At 42.7% G+C, this 6931-nt stretch overlaps 1 pseudogene; it reads right to left on the bottom strand.

Moving 5' to 3' along the window:
* Window positions 1-424: 424 nt before the first annotated feature.
* LOC129480222 (uncharacterized) lies at window positions 425-3048 on the bottom strand (annotated as a pseudogene).
* Window positions 3049-6931: the final 3883 nt, after the last annotated feature.

The following is a 6931-nucleotide window of genomic DNA, read 5'->3' as shown; positions in this document are numbered from 1 at the left end:
TTTTGATTTGCATATCTCTGATAGTCAATGACGTTGAGCACCTTTTCATATGCCTATGTGTCATTTGTATGACCTCTTTTGAGAAGTGTCTATTCAGATATTTTACCCATTTTTAATTATATTATTAGATTTCTTCCTATTTAGTTGTTTGAGCTTTGCATAGATTCTGGTTATTGATCAGATGGGTAGTTTGCGAATATTTTCTCCCGTTCTGTCGGCTGTCTCTTCACTTTGTCATTTCCTTTGCTGTGCAGCTTTTTAACTTGATGTGGAAATTTCTGCTTTGTATAGTAAGTATATATTTAAATTCATAAGAAACTTCCAAACTGTTTTTCAAAGTGACAGTATTAATCCTGAATTTCCACTAACATTGTGCAAGAATTCTAGTTGCTCCTGATTCTTACAAAAATTCAGAATTGTTGATCTTTAAGTTCAGGCATCCTTGTGGTGTGAGGGGTCGTCACATTTCCCTGATGTGTAATGCTGCAGTGCATCTTTTCATGTGTTTATTGGTTGTTTCGGGAAATGTCTGCTCAAAATTTTCTGCCCATTTTGATCAAGTTGTTTTGTCTTTTTCTTACTGATCTTCCAGGGTTCTTTTTAACTTTTGCATACCATTACTTTGCCAAATACCTGTGTATATTTTCTCCTGGTCTGCAATTTGCCCTTTCATTTTCTTCATGGTGTCTTTTGTAGACCAAAAACTTTTAATTTCAATAAGGCCCAATTGTCAATTTTTTTCCTTGAAAATTTTATGTGCCCTGAGAAATCTTTGCCTGCCCAAGTTGTGAAGATTTTCTCTTATGTTTTTCTCTAGAAGCTTTACAAATTTAGCTTTTATTTTTGCCTGTGATCCATTTCAAGTTATGTTATAGGTAAGGGTTGAAGTTCACTTTTTTCACATACAGATCTTCACTTGTTTTAGCACCGTTTACTCAAAGACTGTCTTTTTCCCCATCAAATTACTTTGGTAACTTTGTTAGAACTCAACATATTATGTATGTCCAGAAACAGGACATCTGATTCTGTTCCACTGATGAATTGTCTAAACTGAAACCTATACCACATGCCTTCATTACTGGCTTTCCTGTAATCTTGAAATAAAGTAGGTAAGTCCTCAACATTCATTCTTTTTAAAAATTGCTTTGACTATTCTAGATTATTTGTACTTCCATGTAGATTTTGGAATCACTTTGTCAATTTCAACCAAAAATCAGGAGAGCTGACTTCTTAACAATATTGGCAATTCACTTTGTCTCCGCAATGTTTCATAGTTTTTTACATAGAGGTTTTGCTCATCTTGTGAGTATTTTCAAATGGTACTATAGACAGTATTATTTATATAACTTAATCTTCCATATTGCCACAATTTAGGAAAACAATTGATCTTTTGTTTATTTACCATTGTATCTTATGACCTTGCTAAATTTGCTTATTTTAGTAACTTTTTGTAAGTTCCTTAGGATTTTCAAGTACATTATTATTTCTTCTATGAATGGATTCAGTTTTACCTCCTCCTTTCCAATCTTATGTCGGTATTTCTTCTTACCTTATTGCACCACCTAGGACTTCTGGTACAATGTTGAATGACCATGGCAAAAGTGGACATTCCTGCCTCACTCCCAACCTAAGGAGGAAAACATTATATCTTTCACCATCAAATTTGATAATCCTGTAGGTTTTTCGTGACTGCATTTTTTCAGGTTGATGAATTTCCCTTCTACTCCAGTGTTTTAAGAGGATTTTATTATTTAGAAAAAAGTACATCGTGAATAAGTATTGCATATTGTCAAATGCTTTTATAACATCTATCTAGATCATCACATGGGTTTTCTGCTTTAAACTGCTAGAATTGCATTCATTGATTGGTCAATTGCACTGATTAACTTTGTATTTCTAGGGTAAGCACTCTTGGCCATGGTGTATTACCCTCTACATATATTCCTAGATTCAACATACTAAAATTTTTAAGGATGTTTGCATATATATTCCTTTTTTTTTTTTTTTTTTTTGGAGACAGAGTCTTGCTCTGTCTCCCAGCCTGGAGTGCAGTGGTACGATCTCAGCAACCTCCACCTCCCAGGTTCAAGTGATTCTCCTGCCTCAGCTTCCTGAGTAGCGGGGATTACATGCGTACACCAGCACACCCAGCTAATTTTTTGTATTTTTAGTAGAGACGGGATTTCACCATGTTGCCCATGCTGGTCTTGAACTCCTGGCCTCAAGTGATCCACCCACCTCAGCCTCTCAAAGTGCTGGGATTACAGGCGTGAGCCATGGTGCCCAGCTGCATGTATATTCCTTGTGGACATTGGCCTATAAGTTTTTTCTTGTAGTGTCTTTTCTCTGAGTTTGATATCAGGGTTATGCTGATCCCATAAATTAAGTTAGAAAGTCTTTCCTCCTCCTTTACTTTCTGCAAGTTTGTATAAAAGTGATACTACTACTTCCTGGTGGCTCCCGCCCCGCTCCTCCTCCGACGAGAGATCTGGGCCGCCGACAGGGGCCCTCCGCAGCCACCGGGGATGGGACTGGGGGGTCGGTTCCCGGCCCGGTGCAGCCGCCGCCGGGCAGACCGCCTGGCTTGGCCGCAGCCACGGCGACTTCTAGCCCCGGTTCTGCGAGGCTGGGAGCGCCAGCCAGCTTGGGAGTAGCCAGGCAGCTGTTGCCAGGAGGTAGAGGGCGCCTGCAGCTTGGGCGCCCAGGTGGTGGAGAATGGCCTGGGCCGCCTCTGGATCGTGAGTGCACCTGGCCTGAGAGCCCGCCAGGCCCTGCCCCCGCCGGGCTCCTCTGCTGGAGCTGGGGACCTCTAGCCAGTGACCCTCTGCAGCCACCGGGGATGGGGCTGAGGGCCGGTTCCCGCCCCTGTCCAGCCGCTGCAGGGCAGACCGCCTGGCTTGGCGGCAGCCACAGGGCCATCTGGCCCCGGTTCTGAGATGTGGAGAGTGCGGGCGGGCTCGGGGATTGCCTGGAGGCCGCTGCCTGCACACAGAAGGCGGCTGCAGCTTGGGTGCCCAGGCGGGCTGGAGGTGCATGGTCTGGTCGGCCTAGGGATCGCCAGCGCTCGCAGCCTGAGGCCCCCAGGCCGTGTCTCCCGCCCCATTCCTCCACCAGAGGGAGATCGGGGCCGCTGGCATGGGCACTTTGCAGTCACCCCGGATAGGGTTGAGCAGGGGTTCTCAGTTCTCGTCCTTGTGCAGCCGCCACCGGGCAGAATGCCTGGCGTGGCCGCAGCCACTGGAACACCTCGCGGGCTGGGCAGGCCAGGAGGTGAAAGCGCTGGGAGGCGGGTGCCTTCTAGCCCTGTGGCGCCTCTGGGCCCCACGGCTTGTTGGCCTCTGGCGCGCAGGGTTCCCCAGCATCGTGGGCTCCGGCCCGCTGCCCGCACGAAGTCAACTCAGAGAGGATGAACTTCGGTTGCCTTGTCTGGCTGGGCTGCCAGGCGGGGCAGCTGACCTGTTGATCGGATGGCTTTTTTCATCTTCTTGCTCACAGAACAGCGGGCTGGGCGACCTGGGGCTGGACACCACATCTGCCCACAGCCGCAGCCTCGTGCACCTGTCATCCTGGAGGCGCCCTGGCGTCGGAGAAGCAGCAGACGCGGAGCTCCTGCAGCTGGCACCGCTGCAGCAACCGGTCCCGGTGCAGGCGTCAGTGGAAGGCGGCCTCCTCGCGCGGCTCCCGCGGCCCCAGGACCAGGGGTGCGGCCAGCACCGCCCTCACGCCCCGCATCTCGTCGACATTGTCCTCCCTGGAGGCTGCTGGACCTGAGCGAGGCTCGCAGCGATCGGCCCCGCGGGGACGGGCATGCAGGGCTCAGGATCCCGCCCTCTGGCCCTGCGGCACAGCACCTTTCAGCAGCAGCTGGAACTCCTGCAGCGGCGCCTTGGGTGGGATGCTGGGGCCCGGGGGTCCTGGCAGGCCGAACTTCAGCTTCTTGTCTTGGCCCCTCATCCTCCTCCTGTTGTTAAACCTTTGTCACTCTGCAACGAAAAGCATCCAGGCGTCCTTGATTTCGACACTGCGTGCACGCTCAGCTGAGCTCATCGGATGGGCGGTTCTCCCCAGGGCCCGCTGGCAGCTTGTTCCCGGGAGGCGGCTCCTTTTGGACGCAACTCTTTGTAGGCCCACCAGGCTCAGGGGAGCCAAGGCCCGCCGCGGCCAACAGGCCTGTGGAGAATAAGAGTAAGGTGGGCTCTGCAGGGCAGCTGCCCGGGACCATAAGAGAGGCGTGTCAGTCTGGGCTCCAAGCACAGCCTCTCGGGATTCCCCGGGACCTACGGCTTATAATGCGCTTAAATCCCACGCCTCGCCCGAGAGACAGCAAGTCACCGTCACCGCCTAGGGCCCCTGACCCCCTCCCACTCTCGCTGCAGCGGAGGGTGTGTGGGGGAGAGAGGGACGCAGGGAGGGAAAAGCGCGGGGAGGGCGAACATCTTTTCATAAACTTTCCCCCTTCTATATGCCATCTCTGATGGGATCCTCTTTAGATCTTTTGTCCATTTACTAATTGGGTTGCTTGATTTCTTATTGTTGAGTTGTTAAGTGGTTTTTAATGGTCTGGATGCAAGAGTTTTACAAATACTTTCTCCCTGTCTGTGGCTTGTTTCTCCATTCTCTTAATATTTCCTTTCCCAGAGCAAAAGTTTTTAATTGTAACGAAGTCATACCAATATCTTCTTTCATGGTAGAAATTTGTCTTTTATGTACTTTAGTGTTGTATCTACAAAGTAATTGCCAAACCCAAAGTTACCTAAATATCCCTTTTGTTATTTTACAGAAGTTTTACAACTTTTGGATTTAAGTGTAGTTCTAAAATTGAACTCGTAAAAGTAGAGAGTAGAATGATGATTACCAGAGGCTGTGTTGCTGGAGAGAAAATGGGAAGTTGTTTACAGGTGCAAAGATTCAGTTAAACAGGAGAAATGCGTTTTGAAATCTATTGCACAGCAGGATGACTATAGTCAATAATAATATACTGTATATTTCAAAATAATAAAAAGTAAATTTCAAATATCTAACCACAGAAAATAAAATTGAGGTGATGGATATGTTAAAAAAAAGTGATACTACTACTTCCTTAAATATTTGATTGAATTCACTAGTGAAGTCATTGGAGCCTGGAATTTTCTTTGTGTGAAGGTTTTAAATTACAAAGTTAATTTCTTTAATGGTTATAGAGCTAGTCAGGTTATCTATTTTTTCTTCACTAGGCTTCAGTAATTTTTCTTTTGAAAAATGTTCCCATTTCCTCTGGGTTGTCAAATTTGTTGCCATAAAGCTTCTATAATATCCCCATATTATTTCTTTAATCTCTCCATAGTCTGTGATTTTTATTCCCTCTTTTATTAGTGATGTTGGTAGTTTGTTTTATGACTTTTTATTAGGAGTTTATCAATGTTATTGATCTTTTCAAAGAACTTTTTATCTTATTGACTTTCTTGATTATTCCTTTTTCTATTACATTGTTTTCTGCTATTAACTTGATTTCCTTTCTTCTACTTACATTAGGTTTAATTGGCTTCTCTTTTTCCAACTTCTTACAGTAAAGCTTAAATCATTGACCTTGGACTTTTTATATTTTCTAATAAAAATCATTTAAAATTATAAATTTGTCTCTAATCATTACATAAATTTTGATATTCTGTGTTCTAATTCTTATTTAGGAAAATTTATTTGAAAATATCTTTTGTGATTTTCTCTTTGATCCATGTATTATTTAAAAGTATGTTGCTCAATTTCCAAATACTTAGGGATTTTCTAGATATCCTTCTGCTATTAACTTCTATTTTAGTTCCACTGAATTTAAATAACATGTTCTATATTATTGTGGTCCTCTTAAATGTATAAAAACTTGTTTTCTGCCCCAGATATGGTCTATTATAATGAAAGTTTTGTGTTCAGTTGGAAACAATGTGGATTCTACGAATATGGTGAATTGCATTGATTGATTTATTGCACTGTTGATTAAACTGACTTTGCATTCCTAGGATATAGAACACTCCACCTAAAAATTTGTATTTAGGTAGAAGGTTCTACAGGCATCAATTAAATCAAGTTGGTTAGTAGTATTGTTCAAGTGTCCTTCTCCTTTATTCATTTTTTCTACTTGTTCTATAAGTTACTGAGAAACAAGTATGACAATTTGTAAATATAAGTGTAGATTTCTCTACTTCCCCCTTCAGTTCTGTCCATTTCTTTGTCATATTTTGAAGTTCTATTATTAGGTGAATACATGTTTACAATTTTTCTCTTTCTGATAAATTTATCATTATGAAATATTCTGTTTTATTTCTTGTTTTGCATATTTCTTGTTCTGAATTTTACTTTTTCTGATATTTAACTAGACCCTCCAACTTTCTTATAATTGGTGCTACATGGTATGTTTTATTCCATCCTCTTACTTTTAACCTACCTGTGCCTTTAAATTTTGGGGGTCTTTAGACAACATAGAGTTGAGTCTTGCCTTATTATACAGTCTAAAAATATTTGTCTTTTTACTGGAATTTTTAGACTAGTTTCATTTCATATAATTATCAGTATAGTTGGGTATAAATCTACCATTTGTCATTTGTTCTCTGTTCATTTCATCTGTTCTTCATCCTTTATTTCTCTTTTCTTGATTTCTTTTAGAGGAATTAAAAATGTTTATGGTTCTATTTTATCTCCACTGTGAGTTCATCAGCTGTAACTCTGGCTTCATGTTTAGTGGTTGCATGAGGGTATACAATATGTATCATTAGCTCGTTACAAATATACTATTATAACACTTTATGTACAATGTAAGACCTTACAATCATATACTTCCATTTCCTCCATTCTGTCTATCGTGCTATCGTTACACATTTTGCTTTAATATGTTATAAACCACATAGTACGTTGTTATTATTTTTGTTTAAACAATCAATTATCTTCTAGGGAAATTTAAAAA

This window comes from Symphalangus syndactylus, chromosome 4 (assembly GCF_028878055.3).
Source record: "Symphalangus syndactylus isolate Jambi chromosome 4, NHGRI_mSymSyn1-v2.1_pri, whole genome shotgun sequence".
Lineage (NCBI taxonomy): Eukaryota > Metazoa > Chordata > Mammalia > Primates > Hylobatidae > Symphalangus > Symphalangus syndactylus.
This window is presented reverse-complemented; position numbering and strand designations above follow the sequence as displayed.